A 20,201-nucleotide genomic window follows, 5' to 3' on the forward strand; every position below is an offset into this window, starting at 1 on the left:
TTCATGATAAGTTATTTCAAATCAATATCTAAACCACTAATATCTACATAAGGAAACTAATTATATTCATAATTTTTAGTTGTCACGTTATAGTTAATGTCTAAACAAAATTAGATACCAACGAAAAAAAGTTAAATACTTTTGACATATTAAGCTGTCAAATAATAATATCAATATTATTACATCAAATGAATAGCAACATGGACAAAAATACAAGCATTTTATAGAATTGAAAGATAGAAGTGGAGTGTCATCCTTGATCTTGTTGAAAATATAACAAATTTAGGTTATACGGGTTAATTACGTGTTTAGCTAGTTGACTCATAATTGATTCATTTATAAATTATGTTTTATCAAATTTATATAAAAATCTAAATTCTTTATTTCATATCGAATTTACATGTTGTGTAAGATACTATCACACCTGAAAAGAAGATTGAGAGAAGGTACGAGAGTGAGAATCACAGAAGGGTTGGTCAAGCATCGCCAATATTGGACGAATTTGCCAATGTCTCGATCGCAACACAAGGTGGCAACGAAGAGATCATAGATTCTCAGCAGAACATCAGATGAACTCTCAGCAAACTGTAAGCTTACTAATCTAAAGATGTAAACCTAGATGGTCCACAAACTAACTTATGTTTATCTAAATCTATTTGGGTACGATTTCAAGAAGAAAAATCTTACTCATAATCCAATAATCCATATATCATACATGTACTTTTATTTTTAGCATGTGTGTGCATGATTTACGGATTGTGAGTAGAAGTACCCTGATGTGCTACATGTGATAGTTGTGAACAATACGTAAAAAGAGAAAGCAAGAAAAACACATAGATTTAACGTGGTTCGGCAGTATACCTACATCTACAGGAGCGAGGGCTGAATTCTCACTAACTGTCAAAAGTAGAGTTACATCATATGTATTTATACTTACCCTATGCTCCCCTCATTCCATTTCGCTCCCTCATTCCATTTTGCTTCACTTTTGGCATCAGCCTGCTTTTTCTGTATACGTGTTCCTCTTGATATGAGCCACATATATATACTACAACATACCCTTTCAAGAATTCTTTGGAAACAAGCAGCTTGTGAGAGGGGATAAAAAAAGTCATTCTTTCTCAATAGTCAATCTTCTCACTAAATATTTTACTCCACCACAAAGGAACTTTTAATTAATTCTCAGTCTAAATATGAACTAAATGTATTAAATTGGCATCACGTACCACGTTGTGGATTATTTATTGCAAAAATAAATATGTAGAGGAACTTAACACACGGCAAGTTGAAAATCTAAAAAAATAAAAAATATATATATATTTTTTTAATGGCATCAGTAGATTCAGTACACTACGTTGTTGAATAAAAAATAGTTTCTTCCAGAAAATTACAAAGATATTATATATTTTTGTGGCAGTGTTGATGTCCTGATCTCCTACATTTAAGAGGCATGAATTGGGATCCGCTAGCCTAACTCCTAGATGCGTGGAGTTGATCAAGCTGGGTTTTTAGTCAAAAGTTTTTTTTAAAAAAGTGAACGTAATCTTTAAGAAGCTGCACCTAGCTGATGCGGAATAATCCGATTTCACCGAGACATTGTAGCAAGAGTATTATTAGGTATAGTTATAAGATGAGCAAGATTCACATATTTAATTTGAAAAATGTAGAGTCTATCATTTAAAAAATAATTTCTTCATGTAACTATTAGATTTATTTACTTTTTTCAAAGAGGGTGCATGAAACTTCGCATAGTCAGGACTGTAAATATTATTTTTCTTGTAATAAACAATTTAACATATATAATAATTTTATTTTGGGTTTTCTTTTCTTAAAATTTGGATTGGAAATTTAGGGCTTGTTTGGATATATAATAATAATATCTCAGAATATTTGTGAAATAATTTGTGAATAATAGTGAAATAATTTGAGTTAAGATATTTTATTGAGTTTTGAGAAAGTATGGAGAAAAATTTGAATAAAAATATTATAAAGTTAAAAACTTTTTTGAATATAATTTTTGAATATAGTTTAATTTATTTGGAAGTTTGAAAAAGTTGTAATGATTAAATAAAAAAAATTAAAACTAAATTTAAAATTATTTTTTGTTTAAGCAATGTTTTAAAATAAAATATATGAAAATTCCTGAGAATATATGAGAATAGCACTTTGTTCCCAGACTCGACAGAGGCCTTATAGAAAATTTCAAATACAACAGTATGAGATCATCACTGTACAGCATTGTTCTCACACACGATACACGGACGTACGTGCCGAGGATTCTTATATTCTCGTGAGACACATGATGGCATAATGCTTCAATGATTTCTGTGTTTTTTTCCTTCAAAATATGCAGACATTATATACGTAAATGAAAAAAATAACACAACAGGCCGTGGGATCGAATCCGAGATACAAACAACAATTGAAAATATTATAATTTTATAATTGATCATCTATTTTACCCTATTAATATAGGGTTTTACAATATAATCCAAAGACTCAAGCAATTGATTCTCGCTTAAGCGAGATTGATGTGTACATGATGCAAAGTTACACTCCAATTGATTAGAATGGTTTGTCTTGTCTCGATCTTCAGCTAGCATTCTTTTTCTTGTTAGATATTTAAAAAAGGAAAATTATTCATATCAGTCCATAGTCGCAGCACACTCATGTGAGTGTTAAAAAAAATAAAAATAAAAAATAATAATGTGTGGTGTCCTGCGGCTATATGCTGATGCGTAGAATGATTCTTTAAAAAAACTCGATAATAAAAAAAATTCTATTTATCATAATTTTTATTTTTATTTGTTTTTGCAAAGTTATGACAACAATTATAATTCAAAGATAATAACATGTTATGGTTTCCAGCGCGCTCAACAACATTAATTAATAAAATGGAAGTATGATTTAAAAACTAGCAGTCTAGCTCACAAAACATGCGCATTTGTATACTCTAAACACCACCAATATTCACGCATCCATCAAATTAAGTATCATTCTCGTCTATACTTTCAGGAGGAGGAGGAGGAAAAAAAAAAAAAAAAAAACTCTCGCTAGAAGGCTCGTCAGCAAGACGATGACAGAACTAGTACAGGCCTATTCATCATGATTTTTCATATCTCAGTCATTTAACACCCTTCTCCATCAGGAGATTGACAAATGCATTTCCATCCATCATATTCAGTGAATGTTACCGATCCCTGATCTTTCTCCTAATGGCACATCCACAAGATCAAGTAACCTCAATCGCAGCTCAATGACTTCTGCCAGATGGGCCCTCTCTATTGACTTTGATGGCTCTGTCTCACCAATCTTTCCTTCCCCATCTATTTGAATCTCTCTCATCCCTAACTCTGATGTCACGTCTCCTTCCATCATTTATGAAAACCTTTCACCGGCTGATGAAGAAAACAAAAAAGGCCTATTCAAAAAATCAAGCAACATGCAGTATCGAACACAACCACATGAATTCCACAGGGTAGAAGCCCATTTGTAGTGCGAGATGTTGTGTCTAAACATCCTTACCTGTCCCTTTAATCCTTAATCATGTATCTAAAGGGACAAATGCAATATCTCCAGCTTTGACCACTCTCCATTTATAGATTCTAAAAATTATTTTGTAAAAACAATTTGAAATTAGGGTTTGGTACGTAGACAGATATAATAAAGAGTTATATATAGATGAATATACTATGTTTTCATTCCACCTTCTGTAATATCGTGTTGATTTAACATTCTCTATCAACCACGATTTTAAATGCCACATCGATCAATATATTAAGATGGGAGTCATGAGATATATGAGTGCATAGCATATGATCATACATTTCTATATGTAATTAATAAATAGTTTCAAGTTTAATCAACATGACAACCATTAAAACCCAATCCCATCTTCCTTTTGGGTATACAATTTTTTATTCGAAAATTGAAGTACTAGTCATGCATGCTAGCTAGCAAGGAAGGATTATACAAAAACTGTGACAATCATTTAGCGCACATCCGGTGCGCTTAATTTGGACTAATTACATAGGTATCGGATGAAGTGGTTGCAAGCATCTAGCTAGCCCACGATAGCCAAATAGTTTCTTAAGAAGACAAATGTGTCCTTATACAAGGAGGTTAACCAATCAATTAAGTGGTCACCCTTATTAATTATTATGCCTGTTAGATAATTAACAAAGTTGAAAGGTACAGTCTTCCACATGGAATCGCTACAACCCTCCCCCATATGGTAGATCCTCAAAAACGTATATTTTTCCAACACGTGGTTAAGGAAATTAGTCTACACCCTCATGATCTTTTCTTAGATCTAAGGAAAGCAAGCATATGATCTATCTTGTCACACCGGGGAGTGGTTCATGCACCAGAAATAATGCATATGCCAAACGAATTAAGTTAAGTTATATAATATACTTGTAGGAAAATGCTAGTCATCCTGTTGGGCTCCCGCTGGAATTTTTTTGAACTTAATGATTAAAGAAATATTTTTTAATGATGTGATTTTTTTTAAAAAATAATTATTTAAAAGTGATTAAAAAATACATGTGAAAATAAAGCAAAAATAATAATAATAATAATAAAATGCACTATCGGTAGCCCCAGCAATGGCTCATATAGAGCCACCTCCCTATACTCATATGTCACTTTCATCTCACTATGTTGATGTCATATTGCTTCTTAACTATTAAAATTGTTTTCTTGAAAATGCAACAGTTGATCCTGAAAAATATAAGTAATGTCGTGTCAATAGAATAGAATGAGATAAATTAATTGGAATGAGAGTATATTAATTATATATTATACTTCCTTGGCAAAATTATGTATATGTTTCTCTTCTTCTTTTTATGTGAAATATTTAAGAATCCTACAGAATGTTGGGACTTCATGATAAGCACGTTTAGGAATAAAATATATGGCCACTCATATATATAGCTATCAATTTATAAGAAGTGGGATTTTCTCGAGTTTCCACTAAACTTGGAGCTTTTGAGCGTATAAATGGTGAAGTGTGGGTAGAAAGAAGACATCCCCACATCACCATGCACCCTGGTGCAAAGTGCTAATTGCCAAGAGTCTGAAAACCTTTCGCATAAAGACAGATGCCAATGATGGGTTAACCATATTGCTTGCCTTCACAACATGTCCAACTATAAGGAATGCATGAACAGACATAATAATCACCAAAAGATCAGATAAATCAATTGTTTAATATTCCTATATCGATTTAAAAGTGGATGATGATTTAGTTTCAAGAAGATTCGTCTAAACTGCCATTGGAACAAGGCAGTAAAAGTAACTTGGATAAGCACTAGTATAGGGAAGGCGGGAAGGAGGGATAATTAATCCCACAAATCTAGTGTTGAGAGGACTAGGAATAATCATATTCTGTGATAGATGATGTTGAGTTATCCCTTCCCTCTTGGTTGGTGGTTGCGTGGTTGCCATTATTAGAGCACATGCTGCGAACTCATAACTGTTAAAATCCCCCTCCAACCAACTATAATTAATCCCAGAACTACCCCCCTCTCCTTATTTGTCTGGTACGTACAACGCATCTCGCGCTATACTCGGGGAAGACATGAGTTAAGGGGGCGTCATTTTGCAGTATATGGTGTAATTGATAACCCTCAAGCTAGGGTTTCGAGAAAAATAATGTATAAAGAAGAAAGAATGAGATGATAAAACATTTATGAGCCGTTTTGACAATGAAATAAGATGAGATGAGTTAAGATGGGTTTGTATTCACGGACCTTTACTAAGATAAAAAAGACATGATGAGTTTTGCATAAAGGCTTTGCTCTACTGTTTAGTCATGTTCTCTTTTATTTTCTTCTCTTCTTGCAATCTATGGTCAAGAAAATGAACAATTTATCTATAGTGCTCAAGGAAATTATATTCTTCGAAGAAGTCTGATCTAGCCGTCCTCGACATCTTTATCAGTTCGTACGATTTCAAAATCATGACGTGAACGGTTAACAGTTATCACTTTAACAAACGGACGGCAATTTCGTTGGATTCCCAAACTCCCAATACAAAATAGTTCCATTCTGCTGAAACCGGATTGAGGAAAAGACTTTTATGAATGTCCATATCAGAAAGTTACAATTAGCGAATGACAGAGACTGCAAAGGTTTTCTAAGAATGACTGCATGCATGCGATACCTAACCTATATATATACCTAGCTAGCTATATAACGACATGGTTGAATGGGGCGGTGGCTGGAGATCAAACGTGTGGATTCCTCGATGAAGAACTCGACAGACAGATTAGGACTCTGATCAGTCGAGGAGCGATACTTGGAGGCAGCATTGAGCACATACATAAGTGATAACGAGTTATGCTATATTTTACAAGTTTGTACGTAAACATGACATCAGTTGTTTGTTGTGAGATTTATTATAATTATAAAAAAAAATCAAAATTTATTGTTATTTTATACTAAAAATATGAAAAGTTTACATATTAAGATGTGTTAGATATATAAATAAACAAGTTTTCAAATTGATTTTTACATGCTTGTTCTAGAAATATAAGCTGAGTAAAGTGGGCAAATAAATACATATTTTAAATTTTTTTTTCTTTAGCTAAGAGCGTATACGCGAGTACGACGTTCCAATTGAAACTACTACATGAGATCTAGTTTTCACGATTAGATATTTAACAATGGAAATGAGAAAACTAATATAACTGAGGGGCGGGTACCTTAATTTCCACTCTTGATCGATGTAGTGAATCTTTAAATTAAGCTCCAATAATTTAGAGAACAAAAATTCTATGTGCAGTCACTTTTACATACTCTTTATGCATTTTATTAATGTGATTGATCAATCATCTCAGTGGAGTGCACAAAGAGTATGTAAAAATAACTGTATATAGCAACTCTTTAGGAATGAAGCCATTCAAATGATCATGATCATAATTAATACTGATGGTGATTTTGTAGACGCATTTTCATGAGCTCATTTGGAGGTGGGAACTCAACTTGAAGCATCGTTTCGTTACACAAATTATCTCATCTTATCTAATTATTACAATTTTCTCAAATTCCTATATAAAATATAATAAATAATTCAACTTTTTCAAATTTCAAGACAAAAATATATAATATTAAAAAATTTTATTTTAATAAAATTTTATTCAACTTTTAACTTTTAACTCATCTATTAAGCGACCCCTGATTCTGAATTCCTGCATGTTTTATTGGATTGTTTGAAACTTTTGTGTGAAATTAACTTTTATGGGTTGTAGGTTTAGAAACTGATTCTCAAATGATTGCAAATTGGTGGAAAGGATCAGGACTAGTCGTCCACTGGGTAGTGAGAGACAATTGGGATCCAATCAATTTCGGTTGCACATTCGTTCTCATTAATTATGAGACGTGTAATTTGTCTTCTATTCTGATGAGTACGGTCATCGTGTGGCTTGAGAGAGAGAGAGAGAGAGAGGCTGAGAGCCATATCGTTTTTAGAAAAATCTTGGTTTTCGGGATTAATGTAAGTACCCTTGAAGATTTATGCATGTCTAGACATGCATGCAAAGCGGATGAAGCTTCTGGTGAGGTGAGTGCACATGAGCAATGGGAGATGTGCATGATAATAATAATTCAGTGAGGATGATACGTCATATTCATGCATGGCTCATTCATACAAGTTGTTGCCTAGCTAGCTAGCTAGCTAACAGCTATATATATATATATATGTGTGTGTGTGTGTGTGAAAATGACTCCTATCTATCCCTATATTATTCTATATGCATAGATTTTCAAACCGCCCATTTGAGGTACTACGTACTGTTCTAAATTCATTGCTAAAGGATAGATGGATATTGGATCATGAATAGTAAGTGTGGGTCTAAGAAGTTATATATATCGATCCTTGGTGGGGGCATCGATCAACCGGCCTTAGTTTTCGTGGCTCTAAATAAGTACGTCACTTGGCTGGCTCTTGGATATATATATATGTATGTATATATTATTATGACAAGTCCTAGCCAGCTAGCTGCTTGTGCTTCTTAATTTACTACTCAGAGCTGTACGTCGTACGTGCTTGCAATTGTGTATTGAAAAGTCATATTCATGACACTACGACAGAATTTAAATGGCAGTTTATGATCATGTGTACGCGCGTACGTGTAACACCTCATTCTGCAACAACAGATGCATGAATTAGCTTAGCTAGGAAGGTCCTAGATCGACGTTCGTAGATCCCAATATTGTGATCATCCATTGTCGTATAATTTGTCGCATCTCTTCTCAACAGTTGTCACACGTACGTACATGGTGAAAACAGTGACGACGACGTTTCTAAAATATCATCAGTCTTAAAACCTAATTTTTTGCTCGATCCACCAATTAATTAGTTAATCGTACGTGATTAGTTCATTACAACTAATCCTACCAACAACACCAACTTTCCGTTTTATTTTTTCTTCTATATTAATTATTACTCTTTGACACTAATAATTCCACATTCCCCACAAACTCGACTACATTTCAAAAGCTTACATCCACATCATAGAAACACACACATATATATATATATATATAATCCAATACATAAGATTAAGTGAATCTTCACCAGAATGAAGATAACACCCAACAAAAGTAAAAAAAGCTCTCCAAAAGTTGAAAATATGCATGGGATCGATCGATCGGGATGGCCGGCTTTACCTTTTTGGTACATACATACATACATATTATATAATATGTATGTATGTGTGTGTATTTATATATTCTTCGTTCCACTGCTTAAGACGGCAATATTGCATTTAATTATTTCAATTACAGAACATGGCTTCCAGAAAGCAGTACTCTTAATGGTCCCAAAAAGCAAAAGGAATTTGTATTATATGAAATCAGTCTTCTTTTGACCAGGACAATATATAAAATGCAACATTCTTTTGGATAGAAAATAAAGTAATTATATAAAAGTAATCTCACAAACTAATGTAACTTAATATAATTTGTCAGATTGTAAACTTACTTTCATTATAAAGTAGATCTGGCGGATCGCATAAAGTCACGTCAATTTATAGAATTATTTTTGTATAATCTCTTTATGACTGTAGCACTCATTGTTTGAATATTTATCTCAGTACTCGAGTAGAGATCTAGTACCCAACAACAGTACAGAGCTAGTACATACTGCTCGACAATTGGTTAGAGAATATAAGTTTGCTAATGAAAGGAACTATGTTGTTGTGGAATTAGAGAGGCCTCATGTGTCTAACTGGACTCCTCCACCACTAAATGTATTTAAGGCCAATTGGGATGCAGTTGTTGATCGAGTACGTTGCAGAGTGGGAATAGGGTGGTAGTCAGGAATTGAGAGGGCCAAGTGTTTGCTACATTGAGATCCCAAAGGAGTTTGTTTCCTGATGTCAAGCTTGTCGAGGCTGTGGCTGCCCTCAAACCTATTTTTTTGTGTAAACAGTTAAGTATACCCAATGTAATACTTGAAGGGGATGCACTTAATGTGGTTCAAGATCTTAATAGGGAGGCAAGGGACTGGAGTACAATAGGTTTGATCATTCAAGACATCAAAGTCGAGCTCAAAAACAGGCCAAATTGGCTTGTCATGCATGTCTTTAGAAATTTCAATTGTGTTGCTCACTGTTTAGCTAAGAATGCATTAAACCTCTATGAGGAGAGCATTTCTTTGGAGGGAGTCTCTCCTTGTATGCAACATTTGCTAAGCTAAAGTTGAATAAAATTAGTTATTCTTCTTCTTCTTCTAAAAAAAAAAAAAAAACAACACTACAGCTTTTTTTTGAGATTAACCAGAAACAACAAATTAAACCTCAGAATTATATTGAAACTTGGATTGAATTTAATTATCTGATCTACATCTATTGATCAGGGACAAAGGGGTTGAAACTCCAAACCATATGATACTCATGCACAGCCAGAAGCATAATATTTCCTTTGACTATCTGATCTAAATCTATGATCGATCCCCGCCGTCATTTTGGCACTGTTTTCCTCAGGAGCGCAGGTTACTGCATAGACTTTATAAAAGTAAGAGTATAAATACATATCCCTACTGGTAAAAAAGGACGTTTGTGATTCCTAAGGGCAGCGACACCATCATGTGCCGTCCAACTTTACATGATTGTAATAAAACAAACACGATATATAATATATATATATATATATATATATATATATAAATTAATCCAAAGAACGTCCCAGAATAAGCAACGAAGCCTCGAAAAAATAAAAAATAAAACAAATAAAAACTGACTGAATTTGTTTGTCATGATTAAAGCTGCTTGCACTATCTGATCGAGAAAAAAAAGTAAATAAAAATAAAGCCAATACCACATATCAAAGGGCTAATACAGGAGAAAAGATATAATGGGAGTTAGGACCGGAAAACGTGAAAAAAAAAAAAAATATATATATATATATATATATATATATATATATAAATTGGAGATTAGTAATAAAGTCAAGAAGTACAATAATCGAGTCTGTGTAATTGTCACATCTTACATAATGACTCTTAAGGAAAGAGTACTTGATCTTGAGAGCTTTGCTTATCTTAGCTTAGCTTAGCTTGGAGATGTGGTATTGGCAATATTCATGTACGCACAATCATATTGGGATCGCATATATATATATATATATATATATATAAGAGATAATATACTTTGTACCAAGAAAGAACAAAATCATAATGTTGACATTCCAATAACTCTATAATGATTGCTGCCACTAACAAAGATCTTACTTTTGGATACAAAATCTTCCGGCTTTACAATTCTCATGTTATGATCCATATCCATGCACACAATGTCAACATAGGCATCATATAAATAATAATATATATATTAATTGTTTTAATTAAAGTTCTGCTGTGTATATACATATATATATATATATCATCATCATCATCATCACTTCAAAAAAAATCTCGACCCGGCATATGAGTCCAATTGCACCTCACTCTCTCTGTCTCTCTGATATCTATAGCCTCTAGTCTCTAAAATCAATTACTTTTAGCAGAATTGAAAAAAAAAACATTCACAAGGGAAAATGTAATTCATTGGAAGAAAATCATCTTAGCTTAGGTAGAAAGTGATGGGGAGAAAATTTTGAGGGATCTTTTCTATTTGAAAAATCAGGAATTTGTATCCCAAATAGGGGTGAATAGGTGTTTTCCAAATTTATTGGACTATTTAAATTAACAATCAATCAATTAGATCAAAAGAAATAACCACCATATCACTTTTGGTAATGAAGTAGAAACTCATTTGAAGAATGCTTACAAAATCTAAAATCACTCAAGGTGCAAGTCACTATTTAAAATCTACTATAAAAATTTAATTCATTACAACTGTTTTAGAAACACTTATAAGACCCTTGAAGTAATTAAATCTGATTTGCAACACCACGAGTATTCCACTCGATCTCTGCACCATGACAACGCTAGACCATCTGTCTTTCTATGGTTTCACCATGAGCACCAACTCGATCTTAGCACCCATGCAGCATTGGAAATCCTTTCAGCCAAAAGAACACATCCACGTCAATGAATTCAATAGTACTCGAGCACGAGCACAATATGATGGAGGTATGTTTATCAAGAAAGAATACATCTTCAATGTACAATGGATTTCTTTACAGTTTTCTCTCAAGAATACAATTACTACGACAACTTTGACCTCTCTTAATGACCTAGAAGTCATGCAAGTTATTCTATATATACTTAGGGTTTAAATAGGCCACTTAGAGCTTCCAAACCTAATGAAAAGTGATTTTCAGAATTTTCGCTTGAACAAAGATCAAGTGAACAGTCAAACAAACTTTTTGTTTAGATTTTCCTTTGTGACTTTGTCTAACTGTTTTGACCTAATCAACATTGGAATTTGAAGATCATTGTGAAGCATGAATTTGTTAATTTAGTTTTCCAACACCACAAATATCACCTCAATTTGATATGAGAATCAAAAGTTATGACATATTTACTTTAGTTAGGTCGATTTCATTAGGTCTTGCGAATTTGCAATCTTTGCAACCTATTTTCTACTCAACATATTTATAACTCAATTAGACTAAGTTTTGTCATAAGAAGATGCCCATATATTATTTTTACACTAAGGGATTGTTTGGGAAACATAATTCATCTCATCTCATCTCATAATTTTCTTTACAAACATCATTTAAACACAAGTACTTTTTAATTTCAAATTTTTAACTTTTTTATCTAATCATTATAAATTTTTCAAACTTTCAAACAAAGTACAAAAAATAAACTACTTTTTCAAATTTAGAAACAAAACTAATATTAAAAAATTATATTCTAACAATATTTTAATTTTATAAGATTTTTTATTTATTTTTTTCCCTCATTTCCCAAAACTCAATAAAATATCGTAACTCAAATAATTTCACTACTATTTACAAAATATATCGTAATTCAAATAATTTCACTACTATTTACAAAATTATCATCTCATCTCATTCCCCAAGCATCCCCTAATACTATTATCAATTGTTTTTTAATACAAAACATTTTATTTGAATATCAAATATCTTGATTTTGAAAATTATGAAAATCAAATAAGATGATTTGATAATTATGAAATCAAATTAAGATAATAATAAAATTAAATTAAAGATGCCGGGATCTTTTATGCGGTGGCATGTTATCCTGCTTGATTATTGTTAGATGTTTAATGTCGCCCAACTATTTTTTTTTCTTTTTTTTCTTCTTCTTTTTTATTCTCCCAACTATCTTGATTCAAGACGTCAAGTATTAAGAGAATATTTTAAAAAAATGGTAAGAGAATATAGATTGTCCAATGGTATTATGGTAAGACATAAAATCTGAATCATGGCCCATTGTTAGTGCCATATAAGATTTTTAAGTAATGCTATTTGCAAGCCTTTATAATACATTCTATCTACACAATGATATAATTTGATTTGTAATATTCAGATTTAAAATTTATTTTTTAAATTAAATTATGTCACGTGAATGATGTGTGGTGTAAAGGCTTTTAAATATAGAATTATTCAATATTTTAACTGCAAGATTTTCATTCATCTTCAAAAAGAAAAATTGTAAAAAAGATCTTTGGCAATCTTCTTAGCATCCCGAGAACCATCATGTTATGTGAGATCTCAATATTTGCACCTCAAGTCAATGAAGACCAGTGTTGTTTCCATTTTTACCTTCTTTAGCACATCACTATAGTATTGGGCTTGTTCGGCCCGCAAAAAGCTTTCTAATCTTCCAGTCCATGTCCGTCTTGAAAAATTAATCAAATGCAAGGCCCACCTATTCTGATGTGCCAAATTATAAAGGCCAATCAACATGTATAAAAATGGGTTACGGATGGGATTTTACGCCTCCTCAACAATGATTTGTTACTATTTTCTCTTGTCGTTTCCTAGTATTGTAAGCACGTGCTTTTTTTCTATTTTGATAACCAAACACTCATTCGTTCATAAACTTCAATGCAAATTGTTTTGATCAATCCAAACAGAATGATCAACAAAAGTAGGAACATTTTCCCACCACATGGAAATATTATCAACATTTCAAGCATAATAAGCTAATTTATGTGCTACCTCATTCTCTATGCGATGTACATGTTGGATTTCAATCTCCTGAAAATGTTGTAGTAAACTCTTTACTTCCTTAATAAGATTACCATTTGCTGAGAATGAATCTCGATTATCTTTCAACTCTTGAATCATCAACAAACAATCACTTTCAACAACAATTTTTGAAAATTCTTAGTGGACACAAAGCTGTAATCCTCGTAGTAAAGCCAGCAACTCAATGGTAGCTGGATTCTCAACCTCATTTTCCATCTTGCTTGTAGCCATCACCAGTTTTCCTTTGTTGTCTCGAAGTACCACACCCACACCAGATTTTCTCAAATCTGAAAACATGGCTCCATCAGCATTCAACTCGAGAAAACCCCTTGGAGGAGGTTCCTAACAGCACATTCTTTTAGCAATTTGAGTTGAGGAGCTCTTGAGACCATTAAAAGATTTATGCCAAGACAAAGCATGGTTTATAACCTGACTTGGTTGAACCAAGTTTTTTCCATTTGCATCTTATTATGTCTGAACCACAATCCCCAAGTTATTAGAAAAAAACATAGTAAAGTCTGAATTGGTTCCTTTATCCAGAACAAATGTAATCACTTCCAAAAACTCCATATCTGAAGTTAGTTGCTGCATAACAGGCACATAATTCTTCCATAAGTCTCTGAATGAAGGACAAGAAACTAAGGCATGATGAACATCTTCTGGGACTACCTTGCAGAAGCAACATCTATCTTCTACCCCTACTATCTTTTTTCTCAGGTTACTAAGTGTTGGCAATATATCTCTGCAGGCTCTCCATGCAAAAGTCTTAATTCTCCTTGAGACCTGCATCTTCCAAATCATTTTCCACATTTTCTTCTATCTGTAATGCTCGAGCTTTCCCCAAGACTATTGTTGCTTTGATCTTGAATTAGTCGATAAGCACTTTTAACATTGAAATTGCCACTTTTTTCTTGTGTCCATATCCATTTATCCTCATATTGGTTTGATGAAAGCCTTATTTTCAGGATATCAACAGCCACTATTGGATTAAAGAGACTCTAATATAATCCACCTTCCACCCTTTGGTCTATTGATCAATGAGAGTGTCCACTATCGCTTCCAAATGGGTACCTTTCCTTAATACCATTTCCTGCACCAAAGGCTTATGGTCAGGAATCCATGCATCCCTCCAAATGTTAATGCTTTCCCCTGTCCCTACTCTCCACCTGCCACCGTTCAACAACCATTTTTTGGCTTCCCATATCCCTTCCCATGTATAAGAGGGATTTGGTCCTAGCTTGGACTAAAAAAAATTCCCTTTTGGAAAGTATCTTGCTTTAAAAATTTTGTGTAATAGGGTATCCTCAGTTTGTAAAATCCTTCATCCTACTTAGCTAATAAAGCCATATTAAAAAACTTTAAATCTTTGAAGCCCATTCTTCCTTTAAACTTAGACTGACACATACGGTCCCAACTCATCCAATGCAATTTTTTTTCATTATTTTTCTGCCCCTACCAGAATCTTGCCATCATCCTCTCCAAATCTTTACAAAAACCAATCGGTATTTTAAAACAGCTCATAGCATATGTGGGTATGGATAAAGCAACAACTTTAATAAGCACTTCTCTTCCCCCTATGAAAGCAAATGTTCATTCCAACTCTGTAATTTACTCCACACTCTGTTCTTAATCACAGCAAAAGTCATTGATTTTGACCTACCTACCATGTTAGGCAACCTAGGTACTTTTCATGCTATTGAAAAGAGCTAACACCCCACAAACTCAAAAGCTCCCTTTGACTGTCCTCTTTCACATTTCTTGAGAAAACCATAGCAGTTTTCTTTTTATTAATTATCTGATCAAAAGCAAACTCATATTTTTCTAGTATAGACTGAATGTTTCTAGTAGTACTAACATCAGCCTTACAGAAAATGATGTTATCATCAGTAAAAAGAAGATTATTAATCGTAGGAGCTCCTCTACAAACTCGCATCCATTTGACTGTGCTATCCCTCTCAGTAGACTTTAAAAGACCAATTAAGCCCTTTATGCATAGAAGGAATAGGTAAGGGGATAATGGATCTCCTTGCCTTATCTCTCTACTAGGAAAAATTAGACCATGTGGTAAACCATTGACCAAAACTGAAAATGAAACAGTTCCGACACACTCCATAATTAACTTCGCAAAACTGTTAGCAAAGCCAAGTTTCTGCATAATCCTCTATGAAAAACCCCATTCCACCTTATCATAGGCTTTGCTCATATCCAATTTTAAAGACATCTACCCTATTTTCCCTTTTCTCTTATGTCTCAAATAATTCACATACCATAAGCCACAGCACATTATCAGTAATCAACCTCCCAGAAACAAAAGCACATTGTGACTCAAAAATAATAGAAGGCAGTACCCTTTTAAGTCTATTTGCAATTACCTTAGATACCAACTTATAGATTCTTTTACAAAGACTAATAGGGCGATAATCAGCAACCATCTCACATCATTTCTTTTTAGGAATCAAACTAATCAGCATATGATTGAGGTCATTAGGCAACACACTTGAGTTTAGAGTCTAAAGCACAGCTGAGGTAACTGAGTTGCCAATGACATGCCATAACTTTTGATAGAAAATTTGTGACATTCCATCTGGTCCAGGTGCTTTTGTGGGGTGCATTTGTTGTAAAGCAACAACTTCATCAGCATTGTATATTTTTGTAAGCTCAATATTCATCTCATCAGAAACCCTTTGTTCTATACTCTCCAAGATATTCAAATGTGCCCTTTGTTCAGAAGCAGTAAAAATGGATCTAAAGTAGTATACAATTAGTCCATCCCTTTGATCACCCTCGTGCCATATCCCTCTTTCATCTTTTAACCTTTTGATAGAATTCTTCTTCATTCTCTGAGAAGCTTTGGAATGGAAATATCTTGTATTCTGATCTCATCTTGAAGCCAGTACATCTTAGAGCATTGGCCATTGCCAAGTCTAAAATTTAGCTAGAATCTTAACTTTTAGCTATAGTATCAATTTTTGACTAAATGAGTCTACATTGGACTAGCTATCTTAAAGTTAAAATAATAATATAATATAATATTTATTTATTTATTTATTTTACAAATACAATTCATATATTTCCTAGATCTTCATGCTTTGTAGAAATAATGTGTCTACTCTATCAATATTCGCAATCAGTAGAAATAATGTGCATACCATGCATGTTTTACCATTTAAAGAGAGATGGAAGTGATGAAATAATAAAATATTACTTTCCATTGTGAATAATAGCTAGTCATGTTTGGAGAGGATTTAAGATTTACTATAACTCAAGTCTTAAGCTTTGGACTATTGGCTAGTCCAATGTGGAGGCTTTTTCTCACATCTAGCTAAAGTTTGGACTTGTATTGGCATTTGGCTAGTCCATTGCCAATGCTCTTAGATCTCTACCTCCACATAACTTCTTCCCTTTCCAGCTAGATTTGAACCTCTTCTCTCGCAGCATTCATGCTCGCAGGGTCAGACTGTAATGGCTCCATTCCATGTAGCTGCTCTAGTCTCTTTCTTGCATTATTCAATTGATGCCTCACATGTCCAAAACTAGACTTATTCCACACTTCCAGTTTCTCACTACACCCTTTAATCAATCCCATAACATCCACCTTACTATTTCTAGCAACTCCCCTATCCCACACATCCTTGATTATCTGAGCACACTTATCCTCCCCAATGCACATAGCCTCAAACCTAAATGGTTTCTTCTTCCTCACCATAATTTCACTCACCTCAGTATCAAACCATATTGGTAAATGGTCTGAATGTGCTGCAACCCCATGTGTCACCACAGCCTATGGAAATAATTGGTGCAATTGGTAATTCCTTAAGAATCTGTCAAGCCTTTCACTAATTCCCCCATTACCATCTCTCCCGTTACTCAATGTAAATTTAGGACCTCAATAGCCCATATCTCGCAAAAAGCAATCTTGTAACACTTCTCTAAATTTCACCATTTGTTTCTCAGGTCTTGGTCTTCCACCTCTTTTTTCTAATAGATCAAGAATCTCATGGAAATCCCCACATACAACCAAGGAAACCTTTCCCCCCAATTTAAGAATCTAATCAAATTTCATGTTTGAACTCTACATGCAATATCAGGGTTCCCATAAATTCCTGTAAAAAACCATTCATTAGGAAAACCATATCTAATCACAACGTCAATATGAAATCTAGAGAAAGATTTAACAGATAAATTTATCTCCTTCTACCATAACAAAGCTAAACCTCCACTTCTCCCAACACAATCAACTAAAATACAATTAACAAAACCAATACTATGTTTATAATTTTCCATAGCTCATGCCCTCAAATTCTTCTCCTGGAGGAACACTAAGTCAGGATCTTCCTTCTTGATCACGTCGTGAAGGGCTCGAATTCCTTGTGGGTTTCCAAGCTCACTAGAATTCCAACAAAGGATTTTCATGGCTATCGGCAGGGCTAGAATCCAGCCTCTGCCGAGAACTTAATCTGCACCTTAAAAAGGCCTTCCTCTTGACTTCCATCAGTTACAATATGTTTCTGTCTCCTCCCGAACAGTGCTTTCCCTTTTTCCTCTGTTATCGAAAATTTCCTCTTCTCTACACCAACACCCACTTTCTCTTTTGATGGACTTGAAAAAATAGACTTCAATTGCCATTTCCATTTACGTTGGCCTACTACACTTTTATCATGTCAGCCTTCATTCCACTTCCCTTCTACCTAGCTCACATCCACCTGGCCCTTAACCTCATCATTGCTACGTTGGCCCATCATGACTTCCAGCTCCTCATCTTCAACCTCCTTTTGAACTTCCTTATCATTCCGTAATTCCTGTGATTTCCATAAGGAATCTCCCATAACTGCTATCTGCCCATTATCACGTCCCCCCCTTTTATCTCCTCCGTTATTCGCACCTGGTATATGGTTATTGTTGGATGTGAATCATCAATAACATTCTCCTAATTAGTCGTTGTAATCGACTTGCCACCAGTTGTTTGATATACGTCCCCCTCCAGCGACTATTTGTTGTAACTCCGCTCATATTCTCTCCAATTCTACGCCCTCAACCTCCACCACGTTGCCATTGACCGTATGAAAAATTTCCATCCTTTTCGACAAACTTTAGAGCGTGTTCACAGTCCCGATAACCATGTTCTAGTTTACCACAACCATAACAAAAATCCGACAATCTTTCATAAGAAAATCGAACCTAATATGGTACACTGGATCCAATAAATAATTTCTTCCCCTTCAGCAATGGTTTGGTGATATCCATGCACACTCGAAATCTCATGAATTCGCCCCAGGCCATCTCCCTTTAACAAGATCCACTTCCTCAACTCTTCCAATTACACTGCCAATTAGTTTACCAATGTACTCATTTCAAGCCATTAGTGGTAAATCATGAATCATAATTCAGAAAGAGGCCTCCGTCAATTGTATATGATGAACTTGTTGAGATGTAGGAGTATAACAGGTCCGATTCGATTAGGTTTTGGACAAAATTTAAGACCAAATCGATATGTACCGATTTTGCATTTTCAAAAATCGATTTCGCACCAGTTACCCTCCTAAACCGGTATCTCCGATTTTACCGGTTCGATCTAATTTTTTTATTTTAATTGTATTAGTATTAGGGTATAAAATGTAATTAATATACTAATATACATTAGTATACTAATATATAGTAATTAACTAAAGTGAAATGTAATTAATATACTAATGTATATTAATATTACTAATGTATTATGTAGGTATCAAAATAAATATGTTAAAAATTTATTAGGCCATAAAATGTTATTAACTATATATTTTATGTTTAAAGCATATACTCAGATAAATTTTCATGTTTAAGATTAAAATTTTATATTATAAATTATAATAACATTATCTTATATATAATTATAATTTATATTAATAATAATATAAATTATATATAATATTTAAAAAGATTAATTTAAAATATATAATATAGTGAACCAGTCCTAAAAAGTAAAGAACCGGAACCTGATGGGTTCCAGCCCGTTTTGGAACTAAGGGAACGGGTCCCAAACTGAACGAGTTTCCCAATTAATTTTTACACCCCTATTGAGATCCATCAAAATTCTTTACTCATACCAATTGTTTATCAAATGACCACAGACCTTTCTGAATGACCTTCTCTTTATCTCTAACATCTTCAAATTCAGCAATATTAAATTTTGAATCCAAATCTTGAATCTTTTAACGACTTCATAGTAAATTTTGAATCCAAATCTTGAATGACTTCACTGGACGCCATATTTTCTTCAACATTTTTTTGTAAGCTTCCCTGTTATAGTGATGGTTTGTCAACAGTTGGACTATCAAAACATAAAGAATTGGCAAAACATAGTTTGCTAAATCCCTATACGAGGATAGGAAAGAAAACCTCTCCTCGTGCGAGAGACGAGAGAGGATGCTGACTGTAAGCACATGCTAATCAGACTAAAGAATAGCTAAAGTGGCATAAGACAACGGGTTGAACACGCGACCTGTCTAAACCCAATTCCTGCATATAAAATCATATCTGGGCCTCTACAACAAGCCATTTTCCATTTCGCATGCAAAACATTAAAACAACGTATTCCTGAAGCTTCAATTT

This window comes from Juglans microcarpa x Juglans regia, chromosome 4D (genome assembly GCF_004785595.1).
Source record: "Juglans microcarpa x Juglans regia isolate MS1-56 chromosome 4D, Jm3101_v1.0, whole genome shotgun sequence".
Classification (NCBI taxonomy): domain Eukaryota; kingdom Viridiplantae; phylum Streptophyta; class Magnoliopsida; order Fagales; family Juglandaceae; genus Juglans; species Juglans microcarpa x Juglans regia.